The sequence below is a fragment of the Staurois parvus genome, unplaced genomic scaffold (genome assembly GCF_062004578.1).
Source record: "Staurois parvus isolate SC_StPar_1 unplaced genomic scaffold, SC_StPar_1.0 ptg001052l, whole genome shotgun sequence".
Lineage (NCBI taxonomy): Eukaryota > Metazoa > Chordata > Amphibia > Anura > Ranidae > Staurois > Staurois parvus.
In genome coordinates, this window is record NW_028318848.1 from 367,799 (window position 1) to 392,261 (window position 24,463).

A 24,463-nucleotide genomic window follows, 5' to 3' on the forward strand; every position below is an offset into this window, starting at 1 on the left:
TGTGTCCGCAGTCTCTGGTCATCCCTGTACTGTCCGCAGTCTCTGGTCATCCCTGTACTGTCCGCAGTCTCTGGTCATCTCCTGTACTGTGTCCGCAGTCTCTGGTCATCCCTGTACTGTGTCCGCAGTCTCTGGTCATCCCTGTACTGTCCGCAGTCTCTGGTCATCCCTGTACTGTCCGCAGTCTCTGGTCATCCCTGTACTGTGTCCGCAGTCTCTGGTCATCTCCTGTACTGTGTCCGCAGTCTCTGGTCATCTCCTGTACTGTGTCCGCAGTCTCTGGTCATTCCCTGTACTGTGTCCGCAGTCTCTGGTCATCCCTGTACTGTGTCCGCAGTCTCTGGTCATCCCTGTACTGTGTCCGCAGTCTCTGGTCATCCCTGTACTGTTAATTAGTTTGCACTACTGTACGAGTTGTTTTTTCTAAACCAAAAGCTCGATATTCAGGTTTCATTGCAGTGTTGGCACTTTGAAAGAAATAAGTTGGTTTTGTGTTGCAGTTTGGGCACTCGGGCTCAAAAAGGTTCGCCATCACTGGGATATGCAATGCTCAAATCAACAAGCATAGCATAACCCCAGTGCTGACATTCATAACAGCAGTTCTAAAAATGTGTCTGAGAACAGGTTACAATGTGCAAAACATCCATTGACAAAACAATTGCCGACATGAATCAAGTGTAACATTCAGAGAAAAAGGGTTAGACATTTAACAGTGGAACATTTTTAAAACAATGGTAAGGGATATACAATACGCCAATCATATCAGTTTGCAGAGTGTATCCAAAACTGTATTGATCCTGCATTGCATGGTGTTCAAAGTTTCCCTCATGTCCTCAATCTGGACGTTACAAGCCATCAATTCTGCCGTCAGTTTTTGGGTGGTATAACTGTTTAGTGCTGGTGACTCTGGATTTCCTGTTAATACAAATCAGAATTATTAATGTATGTTTTCAGACAGATGAATGCATGTATAGATAACTGTATATAGATGAATACTTGCCCCAACTTGTGCTATTGACTGCATCCTCCTCAACAGGCATGAGGTTCAGTATTACTTCCTCAGAAACCTCCACAGGGTCATCCATAACATTTTTTGCCAAGTCCTTATAGACAGATTCATGTTTCTCAGATTTATCTTCATCAATATTCTTGCGTTCTCCTGTGTGAATTAATGTGAAAGTAATCAATACAGCACTGAAGTTCTATTGACTGATGACTGTAACATTATTGATCATAATAAAATATGTCACATTAAAACAGCATATTACATCAAGAAAGAGGCATAACACTTTTATCATACATATAGGGAAAACATTATACAACCTATACAAAATATTTTTTTATTGAAGACAATACTCACTTTTTTTGAGAATTTTTCTTATTCTCTTAAACTGATCAGCTTCCCTCAACTTCAGATCAGACCATCGTTTTGTCAGTTGGTCCTTTGTGCGTTTTACCCCAAATTTTTTCCAAAGCACTTTAAGTATTTTGCCCATTATTGCATCCTTCCTTTGATTGGTGTTGTTGTAAACTTGCAGCTTGCAGTCATAATCCTTTCTGAGCAGGATTCTAACCATCTCCACCATTTCCTCCAAAGACATGTTGGTTGCCTTTCTTTTTGTATCTTTCCCAGTTTGTAGAAGCTGCTGCTGCTGCTGCTGCTGTGATCCTTCTTGCTCACTAGGTTTGTTGACCTCCTTCTGCTCCGCCATCTTGTTCCCAGCAAAAGAGGGAGGAGGAAGGGGCGGTGTTTATAGTGTGAAAGAGCGCCAAAAAGCACGTACGTTCGGACGTTCGCGGACAGAACGTTCATTCGACCGCGCGATCGTATCTGCTGAGGAGGGCTGCTAGTGTCTGCGGAGGAGGGCTGCTGGTCGGAACGATAAATCGTGCATAATTCGACAGGAAAACGAATTTTCCGTGTCAAAACGACATCAAGTCATCTTTACCAGTAGGTACCTTGCAGAATTCGATACATGTTTATAGTTATGCAACATGTTGCAAGGCTTTCCTGTCTCATGTGCTGGGTGCTGTGTACAATTTAACCCATTGTGACAGCATAAGCATATTGTATTATTATCATTATTCATTATAATATATATTTGGGCCTCATTGTAAACCTTTTTTTTTTTCTTCTTTCAGCTATGGCACAGAAATTCACATCTGTGGCGTTTTTGCCAGAGTTTATTGACATGTACAGGGAGATGCCCTGTATGTGGAAAGTGAAATCTAAAGACTATTCCAATCGTTTGATGCGTGAGGAGGCCATGAAAAAACTCATAGACTTGTGCAAAACTGTGTGCGTACATGCAGATGAGACCTATGTGAAGAACAAGATTTCAAATCTGCGTACTGCATTTAAAAAGGAGTTAAATAAAATTGAAAACTCCAAAAAATCTGGTGCTGGCACAGATGAGGTGTATGTGCCACGGCTGTGGTATTTTAACAGCCTCATGTTCCTGCATGACTCAGATGTGCCAAGGGAGTCTCAATGTACTCTGCTGCCTGGTCCCTCTGATGAACCATCCTTTACACCTCTGCCTGAATTCGAGGTACCAGAGACACAGGTAATTGAAGTCAAACATATACTTTACAATATATGATCATATGTAACCTCAGAATGTACAATTAAATCAATGAACACAAATTTTGCAATATATATTTATTATTTAAATGCACACATGCACCTTTTTTTGCACAACTAAAGTCAACTTTAATCTATACATTAGACAAACTTTAATATATACTTTAGACAACATTATCCTGCCAAGATACTGCACCATGGCCCACAAAATATTGCATATAATTGACACGATTTTCACGCGCTGTCGCAGTTGACAAAACTGGACGCGCAGGAGCCAAATTTTCAAGGCCTCCATTATCGCTCCTCCATTCTCCTGGCAGAATTTCACCGCTTAACGGATCTTCTCTGTCCACTGATAGTGGTGACATATAAGCTGTGTTGGTCGACCTGAGAAAATTGTGGATTAGGCAGCAGCTCTCCACAATCACATCAATTGTGTCAACGCTCACATTGATGGGAGTGTGGAAAATCCTGAAGCGACTTGCCAGGATGCCAAAGGCATTTTCCACCACGCGTCGTGCCCTTGACAGCCTGTAATTGAACACTTTTTGATTGTGATTCATATTTCGCCATGGAAATGGCTTTAAAATATGTTCACTCAAAGGAAAAGCATCATCCGCTACAAAAACAAAATTAAGTCCTTCAACTGTATGCTCGGATGTTGGAAGATGTAGAAGTCCACCCTTCATTCTTCTGTGGAATTCAGTATTCTCCATCACTCCTCCATCGGAATTACGGCAATTTTTTCCAATATCCAGATACATAAACTCATATTTGGCGTTCACAATGGCCAATAGTATGATACTGTAGAAGCCTTTATAATTAAAGTAGTAGGACCCGGAGTGAGCCGGCAGTGTAATGCGCACATGTTTGCCATCTATGGCACCACCACAGTTAGGAAAGTTCCACAGGTCTTGGAAGTCTTTGGAAATCTGCATCCAGTCTTAAGGGCACATTGGAAACTGAAACAGATAAAAAGGTTTTTATTGCCTGTTTTTGTAACATTTAACATGTGTTCTACATTTCTGTTTGTTATAGGAAAGTGAGGCAACACCAGATAAAAATACAAGATCACTGCACGTGAACAAAGGAAAAAAAAAAAGAAACCCAGAGTCGGAAACAACATTATTTTTAAGGCAAGCATCTGCTGTCCTGGCCGAAAAAGAGGATGAATGCGACGCATTTGCAAAACACATTGCCCACAAGCTGAGAAACATGAGCCTGCAACAACGGGATATAATAGACCCACTGATGTACCAGCTATTGACTATTGGCCAAAGGGGACAGGGTACCTATGACACCCGAATTGTTGGATTCACTAGATATCCACCTCCACAGGGCACAGCACAACCACATAACATGCCTCCAAACACACCAGCCAGAGAGCCTCTTAATTTGGCTGTCTCCCCAATTAATCCACAGTGGCCAGAACAATCCCACAGTACTTGGGATGTGAACTACCTCAACCTGTGAGATAGTGCAAAAAAAGTGTTCACATTAAAAATCTTAAAATGTTTTTTTGGATCTGTGTTTAGTTCAATAAACTTGTTAAAAGTTATATAATATAAGACTGGAATCTTATTTTTTCAGAATCGTTTCTCATTGTGGTTTTCCTCTTTATTGTGTGGGGGGGTGGGGGAAGTAAGAAGAATTTATTAAATTTTTTTGCTTTTGTTCTAAATGTTTGATAATTTCACTATGACCAAAGTAGAACAATATTACCATGGTAACATTGTACTACTTTGGTGAAGTGATAATAACTTATTTAACTATTTGCAAAGTATTACTTTGCTATTAACAAGCATTTACAGTAGGGGTCCTCAAACTACAGCCCGCGGGCCACATGCGGCCCGCAGAGCAGATTCATCAGGCCCGCCGGCAGGGGACATTAAGTACAGGGGCGGGCAGGGGGCTGCTGTCTCTTATCTGGCTCCGGTCCCAGTACCACGATGATCCAGTCCGGGATGCGCAGCTCCTTCTCTCCGGCCGCTCCCTCACTCGATGTCCGCGCTGCCGCTCGGCTCCGCCACCTCGCCGGTGATTGGGCGCAAGTGCTGTAGCTTAGGAAAAGCACACAGGCAGCCAATCACCGGCGAGGAGGCGGAGCCGAGCGGCCCCACGAAAATCAAGGGAGGGAGAGGCCGAAGTGCAGGAAGGAGGACAGCTGACCGCCCGATAAGTGCCGTGCAGATGGTGCTGCTACAATCAGGTATGATGGCTGCAGCAGCACCATGCTGGAACAGGGGTCGGCTAGTTAAGTGTCATTGCTGTCAGTGGGAGGAATAGTGCTCCATCATTGGTGTCACTGATACTAATGATGGGGCACTATTCCTCCCACTGCCTCCCACTGACACCAATGATGGGACACTATGCCTCCCACTGACACCAATGATGGGACACTATGCCTCCCACTGACACCAATGATGGGACACTATGCCTCCCACTGACACCAATGATGGGGCAGTATTTTGCTCCATAAGACACACTTGGGGGAAATGTCTGTGCGTCTTATAGAGTGGCCGGACCAGTATTCCCGTTGCCGTTGTATGTCCACAGTTTCTGAACAAATGCGGACACAGTACAGGAGAGGACCATATTTTTTTTTTTTAAAAAACTATAGTCCAGCCCTCCAATGGTCTGAGGGACAGTGAACTGGCCCCCTGTTTAAAATAGTTTGAGGACCCCTGATTTACAGGTAAGACATCAATTCATTCAGGTTTTCTTTACTTAGCAGTGATTTGGACACGGCTAATCACATGACACAGCTGGCCTGTGCTTGCGATCGCTGTGACCATTGACAGCTAGGCACACTAGTACACAATGTATGGCATGAATGAAGCTATCCATTGTATACAACTGTCATGTGACCTGCTGTGACTGGTCACAGCAGGTCACATGGTACCGGCAACAGGGCCAGTACTCCGATCTCTCATGGGCCGTGACTGAGGTTAACATGTGGGTTGATGAAATGGTTAACTGTGTACTGTTTCACATTACATGCTGTCAGTGATTTGCACTGTATGCACATTGCTTTTTATGAGTAAGATAAGCAGAGTCATATAAACCAGTGTGCAGGAGCAGAAAGGGGAGAGAACTGTTAGATTTACAAAGACAAAACAATATAACAAAATAATATAATATTTCAGTTAAATATATATATATATATATAAATATATATATATATATATACACACACATATGTAATAACTACCTTCATATAGTCAGCTTTCAGCACGCGGGATATTGCTTCACACGTTTCTGGGATTATCCGACCTAAGGACTGTGCGGATATACCCGTTGAAAACTTGAGGTCTTCATAGGATCTTCCTGTTGCTAGGTAACGTAGGGTTGCAATGAGTCTCTCCTCTGCGCTGATGGATTTGCGCATGCAAGAGTCTTTTTTCTTAATGTGGGGTCCAACCATGGATAGCAGGAGCTCAAAAGACTGCTGTGACATTCGCAAATAGTTTTTAAAGTCATCAGGATTGTGTACTTTTAAATTGGAAAGCAGGTTCATGTGTGAAAACATGGCACGTTGAAGAAGCCATTGTTTGGACCATACTCTGCTCTTCCTTGCTTTCTTACTTTTGTTTTTCTTCTCCACTGCTAACAGGCCAACCATTATTAAGGCCAGTTTTTGTTTGGTGATATTTCGTGGCATTTTCGTCCAAGAAACAACGATACCTCGTTCGTACGACACGATTATTATTTCCCCTTTCGTCAGGTTCCGGTGAGAAGGATCACAAAGGTCACAAAATGACATCATTTCCCGTTATAGGTTACTCGTTAATCGGCCGATTTTCGTAATAATTGGTGGTCAGGTAAGTTTTTTAGACCGACCGATAGTTCGTTAATCGCCCGAAAATCGGCCGAATTACGATACATCTATGGCCTGCATTAGGCTCAGTTCACACTAGATTTGTCAGCAGGCATCAGACAGGCGTTTGGGAAGCATTTTTAACTCTTCTCAAACGCCTATCAAAAAATCTGCACATGGAGGCACACAGTGCTGTTCACACTGAAATGTTAGCGTCATGGCAAAACGGACGCCTCATGTGGAGTCAGGAGGAGTTGAAGCCTTCCATTCAAGTCTATGGTGTCGCTCCGCAAATGCCTGGTAGGTGTTTGCGGTGCGGTTGCGGAGCGTTAAGACCATTTAACTTCATTATAGGTGGTTTTAACGCTTGGCAAACGCCTATCAACCACCTCAAAACCGCGCATGGGGCGTTTGGGGAGTGTTGAAAACCCTTCCCAAACGCTATAGAGGCGTTTGGAAAGAGTCAGAAATAAAGTCAAGTGTGAACGAGCCCTAAGAATGCTGCTATGCAGAGCAAAACAAAGCAGTGTGCTGGAGCTGACAGGGGAGAGATCGGTATTGTTTTCATACAGACCTCTCCCCTGTCAGTGTTTGTTGACGATCCCCAGTTGCTGGCGGGGAATCTCTGGCCAGGATCCGGAGACCGACACCTCTAGCAGCCAATAGCAGTGCGGGTAGGGTGACACATGCACACGCACGCCCCCTACACGGGAATACATAATCACGTATATAAATAATGTGTGATTTTGCGCAACCCTGCCGTCCTGTAGCAGTACTTCTTCTATAGGGCGGTCAGGAAGCAGTTAAACCCAATGAGAGGCTTTCAGCTGCTTTGTCTGGATGGGGCTGAGCACTTCACCTAGTAATATGTACAATTAGGGCAGAGCCCCCCGGGACACATCTACAATACAAGCAGTCTGTGTTCTGGGCATTCATCCCCGGCCACATACTGCAATAAAGGTAAGTACCACTCGGGGCCCCATCCAGACAAAGCCGCTGTCACACTCTCAAAGCATCTGACAGGCTGCTGGCCGTGGGGCTGGACAGGACACCTCTGCCCTCCACCTGCAGCAAAATGCCAGAGCCTCATGACTGGAGATAAATGCCCACCATGTATGACGCCTGAACCAGCCCAGAGAGGAGTCTTTTTTCCTTTAACCAGCTGACTGAATGAAGAAATATGACTCGATTCCCCCATCTTTACCATTTGAGGTGGATGGGGAATCCTCCCTGCTGAGTTATTGTACTCTGACAGCGGGGAGCCTTCCCTGTAGTCAGAATACACTGATCAGCATTGCAGGCTATAGCCAGCAGCACTGATCGAGCAGAAAAAACCTGACAGGTTTGTTGTACAGAACCCAATCTGTAGATCAACTTCTGTACAACCCGCCTGCCCATACATGGGTCCAGATTCCTCCACTCCCTGCTGAACCAGCTGAATCTCGATCCCTGTATGGCCGGCTTTACTGGTAACAGTTATTGTAAGAGATAAGAGATGGGAGATAGAAGTAACTGACTGACAGATAAGGATTCCGGCATTATTCTCACCTCAAATGACAGCGAAACGCACAAGGTGCATGAGGCCTTACGCCAAGTACACACTGATCGAAATTCAACAGGTGCAGCAGGGATCGGCCAATGTTCAATCAATGTGCGGACACTCTCATTCAGCAGAAGCTGATCAATAAATTGGCTTTTGTCAAACGTAATTGCTGGAAAACCTCCACTGATCAGCGGCTGCAGCCAATCAGCTGCAGTACAGATCTGTGTATTCTGACAGCGGAGCAGTCCCTGTGTCAGAATCCAATAGCACAGCGGGGGGACTCCTGCCTCCACCTTGCTGGTGTGGAATGCAGGAATCTGTTTTTTCATTCTGCCTGCTTGTTGAACATAAATCTACTGTTGTGTGCCTGGCTTAGGGCTCCTTTCATACAGCATCACCAGACGGATCACAACGTTTGTTACAGCGGAACTAACCCTCATATTATGGAGACTGAGCAGGCAGATCTTTATTGCAGAAGAGACATGCTGAGTCTGTACTGAAATAATACCCACTGATCTGTCTGAATGCAGGCTTCTACTGAATGGACACCGAGCTGTGCATGTGCAGCTCAGCTTGCATCCCGCCACACTCTGCCTGTGCTGGAATCACCGACTTCTGTGCGCATTTAGGGGATGATGTCATCTCCCACCAGCCAATCAAGAAGCAGAAAACTCAGCACCTGGGGAGAAGGTGAGAGCGGCCAGGGAGGGATGGAGCTGTCACATCACTGGAAGGCAGAGGTGAGCAGAGCAGGGAGGTTAGTTTAGGGATACAACTGATGAATGCGGATTCCAGTTCCATCAGAATACATCACAATACACCTCCGGCTTCACTTCTCTTCACTTTACATCAGCTTTTGCCTTTCTTTAGCTGGTGAAGAAAGTAGTCAGAGGCAACAAAATATAAACAAAGAAAATGTTTCTTACCTGAAAACAGACAAACAGAACAGACATAAATGGAGGACATCTGTTTACATTTGTTTATGTCCACAACAATGGAAAAGGATGCAGAACATTTCATTTCCTGCTGCAGGCAAACTGATTTGTCTATCAATAGACATGCGTCTGTTTACATCCACCCACCCATAGACATACATTGTGCTTCAGTCTGGATCCCCCTGAAAAAATGACAGATGGATTCAGACTGAACACTTGTGTGAACGGCCCTTAGTAAGTCACCCCAAATGCGTCCCATAAACAGAACCACCAAGAAGGGCCACACATACTATAATCACATCCAGATGTCCCTTTAAAAGCCCCCCGGCCTGCAAATGTGACCCTCCAACTGCCTAGTATGGAGGATAGGAATGTATCAACATTTCCCACAATGCACTGCTCTGGGTATCCTCTCCATAGGGGTGATATGTACTAACACCGTATGATATCTCAGTTTTATTGACCAGTTCCACTTTAGAGATTTTTGGCTATAAAATGATTTCACCCCCCAGAACATTGTATATTTCCTGATAGGAGAGCCCTAGTAGAATACAAAGATGGTAGTTGCAGTTTTTATGTCACAACATACTTGTGGAACTGTTAGGCCTCATTCACACGGGGTGATGACATACATGTCCCATGCAGGACCGTGTTTTGCCAGCACAGGGATGTAGAGGTGTTGCATGCATCCCTGTGCCGGGTGTCCATTTCTGTGTACTGGGACACATGGTTACACGGACACAGCCGCTGTGTCCCCATGTGACATCCATGCGTGTGAGAGTTCATGGCCCCGAATGCACCCAGGGTGAGTTTGGAGACACGCACCCACACCTGCATGGATGTCACATTGGGGGACAGCAGCTTTGTCTGTGCAGCCGCTTGTCCCAAAAGACAACAATGGGAGATCAGCACGGGGATGGCTGCAACACCTGAGCCTCCCTGTGCTGGCAACACACGGCCCTGCATGGGGCAAGCATGGCATCACCCGTGTGAAGGAGACATTTATCAGATCTATATTTTCAGGAAGTCAGTATTTCTGTACATCATAAAAGATGAGGTAGTACAGAGTGTAGTATGAGATAACAAATGTGTCAGCCCTCAAAACTGCGTGCCCCCGCAAAATGGCACAAAATGATGGTGACACCAATACATTATATACAGCACTACGTGTAATATTAAGAAGAAACCCTCAACCTATACAATACCTGTGCAAACAATTATCCACATATTATTATTATTATACAGTATTTATAAAGCGCCAATATTTCGCTCAGCGCTGTAGATTACAGAGGGGGACAGAACATGTGACAGAACAATACCAATACAATGCAAAACATGAGGGGATCGAGGGCCCTGCTCTTTCGAGCTTACAATCTAGGAGGGAGGGGATGGTGGCACAGGAGGAGATAGCTGTGGGGGATGGAGTGGTAGGAAGAGTGGAGGAGGTCGGCAAGTTAGCAGGGGGTGGGGTAGGCTTCCCTGAAGAGATGGGTTTTCAGGGTGCGCCTAAAGGAGAGGAGAGTAGCTGATAATCTGATGGGTTGGGCAGGGAGTTCCAGAGGATGGGTGACACCCTGGAGAAGTCCTGGAGGCGGGCATGGGAGGAGGAGACCAGGGAACTAGAGAAAAGGAGGTCTTGTGAGGAGCGGAGTGTGCGTGTTGGGCGGTACTTGGATATTAGGTCGGTGATGTAGTTCGGGGCAGTATGGTGGACAGCTTTGTACGTCAGCGTTAGGATTTTGAATTTGATACGTTGCGCAATCGGAAGCCAGTGGAGGGATTGGCAGAGGGGGGTGGCGGAGACGGAGCGGTTGGAAAGGTGAATGAGTCTGGCAGCCGTATTCAGGATCGACTGAAGCGGGGATAGCCAGCGGCGAGGCAGGCCAGTGAGGAGGGAGTTGCAGTAGTCGAGCCGTGATATGATGAGGGAGTGGATGAGCTGTTTAGTGGTTTCTGGGGTTAGGAACGTGCGTATTTTGGCGATGTTGCGGAGATGGAGTCTGCATGAGTTTGTTAAAGAGTGGACTTGGGGCTGGAAGGATAGGTTGGAGTCCAGAATGACACCAAGTACTCTGGCCTGCGGGGCGGGTTTGATGGTGGCGTTGTTGGACATGATGGAGAAGTCAATGGGGGGTGGTGTCCGGGCTGGGGGGGAAGACAAGAAACTCGGTTTTGGAGAGATTCAGTTTAAGGAAGTGGAGCGACATCCAGTCTGATATGTCGCTCAGTAGGTGTGTGATTCGGGCGGAGACCGAGGGGGTGAGGTGGGGGTTTGAGAGATAGATTTGTGTGTCGTCGGCATAGAGGTGGTAGTTGAAGCCGTGAGAGTGTATGAGTTGGCCAAGGGAGGAGGTGTAGATGAAGAAGAGAAGAGGCCCGAGGACAGAGCCTTAAGGGACCCCAACAGAGAGGGCGAGTGAGAGGGAGGTGGTAGCATTATAGGTAATGCTGAAAGAGCGTTGTGACAGGTAGGATGAGAGCCAGGAGAGAGCAGGATCTCTGAAGCCGAGGGAGTGTAGTTTTTTGAGGAGGAGGGGGTGGTCGACTGGGTCGAAGGCCGCAGAGAGGTCAAGGAGTAGGAGCACTGAATAGTGGCCATTAACTTTGGCGGTTAGCAGGTCGTTGGAGAGTTTGAGTAAGGCAGTTTCGGTGGAGTGTAGGGAACGGAAGCCGGACTGTAGGGGATCGAGGAGGTTGTTGTCGTTGAGGTGAGAGCATAGGTGGATGTAGACTAGGCGCTCGAGGAGTTTAGATGTAAATGGGAGCAGGGAGATGGGTCTGAGGTTGTTCAGGTCATTGGGGTCCAGGGAGGGCTTTTTAAGTATGGGGGTGATGTGTGCATGTTTCAGAGAGGAGGGGAAAGTGCCGGAGGAGAGGGAGAGATTGAAGATGTGGGTGAGGGAGCGTAGGATGGAGGGGGAGGGAGGTCGTAGGAGTTGTGAGGGGATAGGGTCGAGGGGACAGGTGGTGAGGTGGGCATCAGAGAGGATCTTGGAGACTTCCTCGATGGTAGTAAGGTCAAAGGTGCGGAGTGTTGGGGGAGCTTCAGTATGAGAAATGTAGGGTGGGGTGGAAGAGGAGGTCAGAGCAGTGGTGGGGCCGTGGGGGAGGGGTGATGAGGGGGTAGCTGGGTGAGGGGGTTGGAGGGAGTTTGAACAGCGATGAAGTCCCTGCGGGTTATGTCGAGGGGGAGGGGGGATGAGGGGGTAGCTGTGTGAGAGGGGACGGGTTGAGAAGGCGTGTGAGTTGTGGCAATGTCCTTGCGAATTGAAATGTCTATACTTTGAAGTGATCTCGTGCCGCTATTTTCCACCAATTCCGGCTCTCCAACTCCACCTCTTGAGAACATCAGGGTGACAAAAACGTCACGCTGAGACGGGCCAGGAAGTGACGCCATCCCGCACAGTACACCCGAAAGTGACTTTGTAGACACCCAGGAAGGAGCAGGAAGGGACCGCTCAGCATGTAAACTATGGAGCAGGTACCCAAGGACTGCTAATAACCTATGTACATGCACCTTAGTGCTAGGAAAAGAACTTTGTATTGTGATAAAGTGTTTGAATGTTTTCCACTATGGCGGTCTCCCTCTATTCCCTCTCTACGTGGCATGAGGTCATGTGGCTGGAACAGAAGTACAAGGAGAGTGCAGTGTGTGCCCCCGGTGGGAAGTGGATGATGCCATAAAAGACCCCGGATAACAAGCACATTATGACTGACCTATAGCGGATGGTCATATAGATCTGGTGGGTTCTCTGTGTTGGTGGTGGGGGATCACTGGAGCACAGTACTAAAACTACACTGTGTTTGTGTGAATAATATGCAGAGACACCTGCATGACATGAACGGCACTGACATTTTATTGAGGCCATAGAGCCAGAACAGAGCTAGAACTGTGGAAAATAGTGGCACCAGATCACTTGTAAGTATGGACGTTTCTATATGTGGATAAATATTTGCAGTTACTGGATAGGTTGAGGATTTTTTCTTAAAGTGGTTGTAAAGGTTCAAGATTTTTTATGTTCATTTATTCTATGCATGAAGGTAAAAAATCTTCTGTGAGCAGCAGCCCCCCATAATACTCACCTAAGCCTCCTCTTGAACAAGATATGTGCACGAGAGTCTCGGCTATCCCAGGACTCCCTCTACTGTCAATCACAGCCAGTGAGCCATTGAAGAGAGAGGGTGCGGAGCAGAGCTGGGGCTTCGTATGTGAATGGACAGACAGAGCAGTGGCTCAGGAGCATGCCTGCTTGGGTGCCCCATAGCAAACTGCTTGCTATGGGGGCACCATATAGGAGGAAGGGGCCAGGAGTGCCAGCAGGGGACCCGAGAAGAAGAAGGGGATCAAAGCTGCTCTGTGCAAAACCACAACACAGAGCAGGTAGGTATGATATGTTTGTTTTTTTTAAACCAAGCCTTTAGTTTTGCTTTAATATCACACATAGCGCTGTATAGAATTTATTGGTGTTAGTATTGAGTGCATGTATGGCACTTTGAGTACAGCTGCTCGTGTTTTTTTTTGTTTCTTTTCAGTTATTTGTTTTAATCTCAGCACTGCTGTACAATATTAAGGATTGAATAAAGGATGGTACCCAGAAATATCAATAGGAAATTCTTTAAATGTCTTTACAGCTCATCAGTTTACACCATAAATGATGGTTCTAGAATTATTGCTCTCACTCAGATGTTTGGGGCAACATGCTTTGTGCATTCATAGTTTACATACATGTGTGCACGTTTGCATTTCCAGGTGTGCACAGAGCAATGAGGTTACTTTAAGTTGCTTTATTATAATTTTTTTACTTTTCTTCCTTTATCTTTATTGTTATCCGGAGGGAAGACTATACTGGCCACTCTGCAAAAGTGATCATACGGTTATATAGCCACCTGGATCACTTTTACATGACAGTCCAAAGCCAACTATACAACACAAACACAAGCTCATGTCTGTTCCTGCAGCCCCGAGCTTGTGTTCTCCCCTTCACTCTCTGGACATACGTTGTACACAAAGGAGCTGAAGATGTGGAAGTCTATGTATAGCCACAACTATTTCCAGTTATGGATAGTGTAACAAAGGGTAAATCTCCTTTTATATTTGCATCTTTGGAAGATATCTCACCACAATTTAGGATGTCCCTCAATTTAAATTGAAAAACTATTAGAAGGACATCTTAACAACTGCAATATGCAGGGATTTGGAAATTACTATTGAAATAAACACACACACGTTGAACTGGATGGACCGGTGTTTTTATTCAACCTTACCAACTACCATATTTTTCACTCCATAAGACCCACATAGGTTTTACAGGAGAAAAACAAGAAAAAAAATATTCTGATCCAATGGACTGCAGACATACAGTTGCAAGTAAAAGTATGTGAACCCCTTGGGATTACGTGGAGTTTTGCATGAATTGGGCATAAAATGTGCTCTGAACATCATCTAAGTCACAAAAAGAGAAGAACACAGTCTGCTGAACATAATACTACACAAACATTAGATGTTGCCATGGTTTAATTGCACATAACATGTAAACATTCACAGTGCAGGGAGGAAAAAGTATGTGAGGCCCTAGCTTAATGACTTCTCCCAAAGCTAATTGGAGCCAGGAGTGAGCCAACCTTGACTCCAATCAGTGTGATGATATTGGATGTGTTGCTCACAGCTGTCCTGCCCTTAAAAAACACACACCTGTTTTGGGTTTACTGGTTTCAAGAAGCACTGTCTGATGTGAACCATACCTCGCAGAAAAGAGCTCTCAGAAGACCTACGATCAAGAATTGTTGACTTGCATGAAGCTGGAAAGGGTTACAAAAGTATCTCCAAAAGCCTTGATGTTCATGTGTCCACGGTAAGACAGACTGTCTACGAATGGAGAAAGTTTAGCACTGTTGCTACTCTCCCTAGGCGTGGTCATCCTGTAAAAATGACTGCAAGAGCACAACGCAGAATGCTGTATGAGGTAAAGAAGAATCCCAGAGTGTCAGCTAAAGACCTACAGAAATCTCTGGCACATGCTAACATTTTTGTTGACACATCTACAATAAGGAAAACATTAAACAAGAATGGAGTACATGGGAGGACACCACAGAGGAAGCCATTGCTGTCCAAAAAGAATATTGCAGCACGTTTGAAGTTTGCAAAAGAGCACCTGGATGTTCCACAGCACTACTGGCAAAATATACTGTGGACAGATGAAACCAAGATTGAGTTGTTTGGGAAGAACACACAACACTATGTGTGGAGAAAAAAAGGCACAGCACACCAACATCAAAACCTCATCCCTACTGTAAAACATGGCGGAGGGAGCATCATGGTTTGGGGCTGCTTTGCTGCCTCAGGGCCTGGACGGATTGTTGTCATTGATGGGAAAATGAATTCCAGAGTTTATCAAGACATTTTGCAGGAAAACGTACGACCATCTGTCCGCCAACTGAAGCTCCGCAGAGGATGGGTGATGCAACAGGACAATGACCCAAAGCATACAAGTAATTCAACAAAACAATGGCTGCAACAGCACAGAATACGCCTTCTGGAGTGGCCCAGTCAGAGTCCTGACCTCAACCCGATTGAAATGCTGTGGCATGACCTTAAGAGAACGATTTACACCAGACATCCCAAGAATAATAATCAAAATAAAGGTAAGTGAGCGAAAAACACAGAGAGAGCCGCTAGCATATAAGGCAATCCTCAGCACCTCAAATGAAATAATATGAAAAGGGTATGCAGCGCTATAGAATGATAAAATGAATGATATTGTGATTTACAGATATAGAGATCAACCAAATACCAACAACATATAGCAGTCCTTGTATTGAGACTCATATATTCAAATAGTCAGGAAAGGCAGAACCTGTAGTGATAAGTTCATAAATCAATGCTAGTTGATATAAGAGGTATGAGATACACCAGGTGACATCCACAGCAATTGGTGCATTCCAAATCCAGATTCGTATATTCAAAAAATCTAGTATAATTATGCGCTTACCACAGGGACATACAAACTGAGCGTTGTATGTATGACATCAAGTAGATCATCGGTGGACATCAGGGCCCCATCAGCGGTAAAAACAGCATCCGGTCATCAGGGATGGTAAATCTCACTCTGGGGTCATCTCAGTCTCCCTGGTGGGTCCAACAAAGCTCAAACTCCCGATAGCATGCTTACAAAAAACGCTCCACCTTGCAAGGCTCGATAAATAACGAGCCAGGGGGCAAATATCATTCATCTTATCATTCTGAAGCGCTGCATACCCTTTACATATTATCCCAAGAATATTGCTACACTGAAACAGTTTTGTGAAGAGGAGTGGTCCAAAATGACTCCAGATCGTTGTGCAGGTCTGATCTGCAACTACAGGAAACGTTTGGTTGAGGTTATTGCTGCCAAAGGAGGGTCAACCAGTTATTAAGTCCAAAGGTTCACATACTTTTTCCTCCCTGCACTGTGAATGTTTACATGTTATGTGCAATTAAACCATGGCAACATCTAATGTTTGTGTAGTATTATGTTCAGCAGACTGTGTTCTTCTATTGTTGTGACTTAGATGACGTTCAGAGCACATTTTATGCCCAATTCATGCAAAACTCCAAGGGGTTCACATACTTTTTCTTGCAACTGTAGTACAGGAGATGACCAGAGACTGCGGACACGGTACAGGGGATGACCAGAGACTGCGGACACGGTACAGGGGATGACCAGAGACTGCGGACACGGTACAGGGGATGACCAGAGACTGCGGACACGGTACAGGGGATGACCAGAGACTGCGGACACGGTACAGGGGATGACCAGAGACTGCGGACACGGTACAGGGGATGACCAAAGACTGCGGACGCGGTACGGGGGATGACCAAAGACTGCGGACGCGGTACAGGGGTTGACCAGAGACTGCAGACACGGTACAGGGGATGACCAGAGACTGCGGACACGGTACAGGAGATGACCAGAGACTGCGGACATGATACAGGAGATGACCAGAGACTGCGGACACAGTACAGGAAATGACCAGAGACTGTGGACATAGTACAGATGGCCAGAGACTGAAGACAGTGCAGGGGATGATCAGAGACTCAAGACAGTAAAGGAGATGACCAGATACTGCGGACCTTTGGGGAGGGGGAGCGGGTACCTGAATTTGACAGGTACGCGCTCCCACTTCCGGAGAGTTGTCCTTCCTTCTTCCCACGCCAGCTTCTGTGACAGCCGCGTGCCTACTGCGCATGCGCGAGAAGCGCTGCGCTTTGTGAATGGCCCGGAGCCTTCTGGGACCTGTCATGTGTCCCAGAAGACGCCGGACCATTCACAAAGCGCAGCGCTTCTCGCACATGTGCAGTGGGCACCCGGCTGTCACAGAAGGCGGCGCGGGAAGACTGCAGCGCTGGAGCGAGGAACAGGTAAGGTCCTGCAGGAGAGAAGAGCTGAGCGGCCGGCCCGATATTCTGACATGGTGGAGGCAGAAATACCGGACCGGCTGCTTTATATTCGCTCCATAAGACGCACTGACATTTTCACCCCTTTTTTGGGGGGAAAAAAGTGCGTCTTATGTAGCGAAAAATACAGTATGTAACTTTCTGATTTGGTGGTAATGATCACTAAGACATGTAGCGCCCTTTAGAGTAGAGTTTTTTTCTTGTGTATTGCTAGAGGCTTACCAAAAGCCTGGGTATGAGTCATCAAGGTTACTTCAGGTTAAGGCTGGAGGGCTCTACAGGTCAGTCCGCTGGCACTTCACCCTGTTCTAGAAACTTGGAGAAGTTTCTAGAAGTCAGTAGTAGGAGGTGAGCAGGGGCTGATCTGCATATTTATGGGAGTCTGAACAATCCCAGGCAGGAGGCCTGGTAGTGTCGGAGACCAGCCCATAAATATGAGAGAGCCTGACCAGCAGGGGAATCAGGAAGAAGATGGAGTGAGGAAGTGCTGCTGGTGTGGAGCCTGGGAGGGGATCCTGGAGGAAGGGGAGTCTACCTACAGGATGGGAGCTGGAAAGAGGGACCTCCATCGCTCTACAACCTACTGAGAAGGACCTCCTGTCAGCAGGGGATGAAGCCAGCATAAGGTCTGAAAGCAGCTTCACCCTTTAAAGCTACAGGAACAGGAGCACCTCTACACCCCCTGAGCCTACTAGAGACAGGGCTGTCAGGTGCCATAACCAACTAGTTCTCCCTGGGAAAGTATTTACATGTGTCTTGGAATCCCTCGCCCTGGGACACACTTCATAACAGCAAGGTGGATGAGGAGATTTTAATCTGGGGTCTGAAGAGGTTCATTTAAAGGGACTAAGTGCTCCTAGCAAAGATTGTGTGCTTATTTCTTCAAAGACAAGATCCACTCCTGAAGAAGTAGAGTGTCTAGGATCTATTGTTGTACTTTTTGCTGAATTCTTGCGTTTTTTGTATATAAGAACTTGTCTTGCAAGTTGTTTTGGTTTCATTGGGCATCCTATATACCCCTAGACACCATCTAAGTTGTTTAACGCCTTAATAAAACAACAAAACCAAACTAATGGATGAATTTCTGACTTTGGATAGAAGAGTGGAAAATACGTGTTGCCAGGCTGTTCTGGAAATAGGGATCCCAAAACCGGGGGTTTCCAAGAGGGTAGTGCTACAGACAAATAGGAAAATCTCCGCAGAGGAAACACCGAGATCAATGCACTGATATTAACCTCTATAGAAGAATAAATGTACAAACTGATCTCTGTCATTAACTGATCAGAAGTTTGTGTACATTGACACTAGTAGAGTACTGTACCGTGTTATCCATCATTTAATTCAGAAAGTTTGGAGTATAAGTGATCCCTTTATTACATAAATTTAGTTTAGATGTAAGATTTCAGTATAAATCAGATCCCTTCATTAGGATATATATGTAGCACTGCCCTCGAAGGAGCCACTTGAATGTTTGGGTCGCCTTTTGCTTTGCCTCAACCTCAAGAACAACCTCTACCCCCCTGGCACACCAGGTTAGAGGGGTCACTGCAGACACCAACACAGATATTAGAATTTTAGATACTTTACTGGATATATGAAGTCAATAATGAAACAGACCCTGGACCAACAAATATACTCTCTGACTACGGAGTTTAGTCACTCACAGATTTATAACAATATATATTGAGACAAATCTTCAGTAGATCTATGATCCCAGGGGTAAGAGGGGGAGAGGAGACCCTTGGTCAGTCAGCTCCCTCTAGGCCCTGACACCACAGGCAATAAACAGTACAATATATTGACTCTGGGTAGGAGTGTCCCCTTTAAATGACTAAGCAGTAATTCAGCAATATTAATATACAGTCAGCAGCCTCCCCACAGATGGAGGCCCTTTGGATGGGGGAGTCCCAACGCTGAGTGTGTTCCTTAATTCCAGCCTGCTTATGATGAGGCACAGATTTGTCATTGTACAATAGTAACAACTGGATGAAAGAGATTAGCAGATAGAACTCCTCAGCAGCAACTTCTGGCAGTTGTAATCCAGATCATGCTGAGGAGGACAGTATAACTAGGCTGGAAGACTACAAGTCCCAAGATCCTCTGCTTTCAGACACACTTCCCACTCTGTCAGCAGGAAATGACATAATTACACTGCACTGAACACTAGAGGGAAAGAAAGGGAGTCCAGTCTGTGCAGCAAATGTCTTTGAATTGCAGAATAACACAGCCTGAACCGGCTACATATACATTTCTGATGGGACAGAATGGTTCTGAAGCTCACATATATCTATGCAGAGAGTTACAAGGAGGGGCAATGAAATATACACATAGAAAAGTACAACTTTTGTTTTTACACACTTTAGGCCTCATGCACACTGGGCATTTCTCTGTGGCTGGAGGGCACAGGCACACCATATATCCCTGCTGCCAGCAGCCTGTCCGTCTCCTTGGGGGTCTGACAGCTGCTGCGGCTGGACAGGGCTGGGCAATGACTTAGCAGTTATTCTATCTAGGGCAGTATACACCCAGAGACAATTTCCTGGAATGCAGATTGGTTGTGTTCCAGGCATTCATCTCTGGGCACATACTGCCCTAAACATACATACCGCTAGGTGCCCTGTCCAGACACAGTAGTGTTCACATTCACACAGGCTGCTAGGCTGCCAGCAGCAGGAATGGATCTATTATGTTGCTTTTGGCGCCATGCAGAGAAGAAGTGAAAGTACAGTGCCTTGAAAAAGTATTCATATCCCTTGAAATTTCCCACATTTTGTCCTGTTACAACCAAAAATGTAAATGTGTTTTATTGGGTTTTTATGTGATAAACCAACACAAAGTGGCACATAATTGTGAAGTAAATGGGACCCTCTCTGTTGGGGTCCCTCAAGGTTCTGTCCTCGGGCCCCTTCTCCTCTCCTTCTACACCTCCTCCCTTGGCCAACTGATACACTCTCACGGCTTCAACTACCATCTCTATGCCGATGACACGCAAAAGTACCTCGCTACCCCTCGCCTCACCCCTTCAGTCTCCGCCCGAATCAATAGCCTACTGAACGACATACAGTGGGGCAAAAAATTATTTAGTCTGCCACCAATTGTGCAAGTTCTCCCACTTAAAAAAATGAGAGAGGCCTGTAATTGGGATCATAGGTAGACCTCAACTATGAGAGACAAAATGAGAAAAACAATCCAGACAATCACATTAGCTGATTTGGAAAGAATTTATTTGCAAATTATGGTGGAAAATAAGTATTTGGTCACCTACAAACAAGCAAGATTTCTGGCTCTCACAGACCTGTACCTTCTTCTTTAAGAGGCTCCTCTGTCCTGCACTCATTACCTGTATCAATGGCACCTGTTTGAACCTATAATCAGTATAAAAGACACCTGTCCACAACTTCAAACAGTCACACTCCAAACTCCACTATTTTTTTTTTTTTCGCAAACGTGCGAAAAACCCGTAAGTGTTCACAAAAAAAGTGCAAGTGCAAAACACCACACGAAAAAGTGCACTTAGGGGTGTGCTTTGTCCTTCCCCCGAAGGGGATGGACCACTACCCTGATCCCCAGGGGCACGAAGCTCCTGACAGGGACAAGGTTCCCATTTGGTCCACCTAGCCAAAAGGCCTGGCGGACCACCGTTCCTTGTGGCCAGCCGAAGCCAGCCACCCAGTACTTGGCCAGGGGGCTCTCACAAAGAGAAAACTCCCCAGGGACAGGGGAGGAAGGAACCTAAAGGCCACACATCCTCCCCCTAGACTTCAGGGCAGGCCCGAGGACCCACACCCTCCATCCTGTGAGAAAAACACACACATAAGTAAGAAAAAGTGACAATACATGGGAGGTGAAATAAATTAAATAAATAGAAAATAAAAAAGTGGTCGTGCCAAATAGTGCACAGACCAGGCCCTGAGGCCTGTAGCAAAAAAACTGCCCCGGAGTTAGCCATAAGGCCTGGTCCTGAGGGCGCTGTGCAGATAAAGTTGAAAACACAGTAACCATCTGCCTTTTCATACTGTGGGGTCCCATACCCAGGTGTTACTAAGAGCACCCCTGAGGCGACCACTCAGGGGGCACTGGTTTGCGGATTTTCTGCCTTCCCGGCCCCTGGCCAGACAAGGTAGATTCGCTCGAATCACGAGGAACTGGGTCCTTTCAGTCTTCCCGGAAGAATTACTCACGGGCCCCAGCTACTACTCGTGGGCGCCACGCTTTCTGTTCCAGCCGGTACTAGCCGTCCGGACCTCCATCATTCCAGCAGGGGTACTATACAACCAGCCATCCCCGCAAAGCTAGAATGACCGTGGAGCACCCCTGCTGGACACTGATAAGAACAGATACTACACTTGATCTTAGCCAAAAGGCCGAGAAGCGATTGTCCCCAGCAAGGAATTTTCTTTTTTTTTAAGTCCGCAAACGTGCGAAAAACGAAAAACCTGTAACTGTTCACAAAAAAAGTGCAAGTGCAAAACACCACACGAAAAAGTGCACTTAGGGGTGTGCTTTGTCCTTCCTCCGAAGGAGATGGACCACTACCCTGATCCCCCGATGCACGAAGCTCCTGACGGGGACAAGGTTCCCATTTGGTCCACCTGGCCAAAAGGCCTGGTGGACCACCGTTCCTTGTGGCCAGCCGAAGCCAGCCACCCAGGACTTGGTCAGGGGGCTCTCCCGAAGAGAAAACCCCCCAGGGACAGGGGAGGAAGGAACCAAAAGGCCACACATCCTTCCCCTAGACTTCAGGGCAGGCCCGAGGACCCACACCCTCCATCCTGTGAGGAAACACACACATAAGAAGAAAAAGTGACAAAACGTGGGAGTGAAATAAATTAAATAAATAAAAAATAAAAAAGTGGTCGTGCCAAATTGTGCACAGACCAGGTTCTGAGGCCTGTAGCAAAAATTGCCAGCTCATTCACTCCCTTATCATATCACCACTTGACTACTGTAACTCCCTCCTCACTGGCCTACCTCACCGCAGGCTATCCCCACTTCAGTCTATCCTGAATACTGCAGCCAGACTCATCCACCTTACTAACCGCTCCGTATCCGCCACCCCCCTGGCCAATCCCTCCACTGGCTTCCGATTGTACAACGGATAAAATTCAAAACGCTAACACTGACGTATAAAGCCGTTCATAATACTGCCCCAAACTACATCACCAATCTAATATCCAAATACCACCCAAAACGTACTCTCCGCTCCTCACAAGACCTCCTACTCTCTAGTTCCCTGGTCTCCTCCTCCCATTCCCGTCTCCAGGACTTCTCCAGGGCTTACCACATCCACTGGAACTCCCTACCCCAATCCATCAGACTATCACCTACTCTCCTTTAGGTGCACCCTGAAAACCCATCTCTTCAGGGAAGCCTACCCTGCCCTCAGCTAATTGCCAATCTCCTCCACTCTTCCTAGCACTCCATCCCCCACAGCTATTTCCTCCTGTACCACTATCCCCTCCCTCCTAGATTTTAAGCTCCAAGGAGCAGGGCCCTCAAACCCATCATGTATCGAATTGTATTGTTACTGTACTGTCTCGTGTACTGTCTCCCATTGTAATGTACAGCGCTGAGCAAACTGTTGGCGCTATATAAATACTGTATAATAATAATAAAAAAAGAAAAATGATAAATGGTTTTCAACATTTTTTACAAATAAATATGTTAAAAGTATGGTGTGCATTTGTATTCAGCCCCCTTTACTCTGATACCCCTAACTAAAATCTAGTTGAACCAATTGCCAACAAACAGCATCATGAAGGCCAAGGAACACACCAGACAGGTCAGGGATAAAGTTGTGGAGAAATTAAAGCAGGGTTAGGTTATAAAAAAAATCCCAAACTTTGAACATCTCCTGGAGCTCTGTTCAATCCATCATCCGAAAATGGAGAATGTGGCACAACTGCAAACCTACCAAGACATGGCCGACCACCTAAACTGACAGGCCAGGCAAGGAGAGCATTAATCAGAGAAGCAGCCAAGAGGCCCATGGAAACTCTGGAGGAGCTGCAGAGATCCACAGCTCAGGTGGGAGAATCTGTCCTCAGGACAACTATTAGTCGTGCTCTCCACAAATTTGGTCTTCATGGAAGAGTGGCAAGAAGAAAGCCATTGTTGAAAGAAAGCCATAAGAAGTCCCGTCTGCAATTTGTGAGAAAACGTGGGGGATGCAGAAAACATGTGGAAGAAGGGGCTCTGGTCAGATGAGACCAAGACTGAAATTTTTTGGTCTAAAAGCATAACGCTATGTGTGGCGGAAAACTAACACTGCACATCACCCTGAACACACCACCCCCACTGTGAAACATGGTGGTGGCAGCATCATGTTGTGGGGATGTTTTTCTTCAGTAAGGACAGGGAAGCTGGTCAGACGGATGGAGCCAAATACAGGGCAATCCTAGAAGAAAACCTGTTAGAGTCTGCAAAAGACTTGAGACTTGAAACATCCAGCCAGAGCTACAAGGGAATGGTTTAGACGAAAGCATATTCATGTGTTAGAATGGCCCAGTCACAGTCTAGACCTAAATACAATGGAGAATCTGTGGCAAGACTTGAAGATTGATGTTCACAGATGCTCTCCATCCAATCTGACAGAGCTTGAGCAATTTTACAAAGAAGAATTGGCAGAAATGTCCCTCTCTAGATGTGCAAGGCTGGTAGAGACATCCCCAAAAAGACTTTCAGTTGGAATTAGTGAAAGGGGGTCCTACAAAGTATTGACTTCGGGGGGCCGAATACAAATGCCGCCACACTTTTCAGATATTTGTACAAAATTTGGAAAACCATTTATCATTTTACTTCCACTTCACAAATATGTGCCACATTGTGTTGGTCTATCACAAAATCCCAATAAAATACATTTACGTTTTTGGTTGTAACATGAATACTTTTTCAAGGCACTGTATATCCGTGTCCCAGAGCATGGGGTGCAGGCTTATCCTGATACCAATCCAGACAGCTAGTAATTGTAAAGAGGAAAGGATTTCTGCTACTCCCGACCAGCCCAGGTGAAGAAATGATAAGGAGCAGCCTCAGCCTACATGTCTCCATCACACCACAGGAATGGATAGTGCACCTGTGCCCTCCTGCTTCAGCTAAGCACCAGAACCTCATTCTCTGGTGCTGAATGCTCAGTGTGCATGAGGCCTTA

The 24,463-nt window shown here is 46.0% G+C and overlaps 1 protein-coding gene and 1 pseudogene across 4 annotated transcripts in view; both read right to left on the bottom strand.

The window, feature by feature from the left end:
- The window catches only part of LOC149440792 (class I histocompatibility antigen, F10 alpha chain-like), an 81,430-nt gene that overhangs the window by 37,258 nt on the left and 19,709 nt on the right, over positions 1 to 24,463 (bottom strand). The window contains exon 1 of one of the 4 annotated variants that reach the window (XM_089658132.1): positions 15,869 to 16,011. The exons of the other annotated variants lie outside the window; for them this stretch is intronic. The gene's annotated coding sequence lies outside the window, so the exon portion shown is untranslated. Of the gene's footprint in view, positions 1 to 15,868; positions 16,012 to 24,463 lie in introns of those variants that run through there. 4 annotated transcript variants of the gene reach the window in all.
- On the bottom strand, positions 21,572 to 21,689 carry LOC149440793 (U2 spliceosomal RNA; annotated as a pseudogene).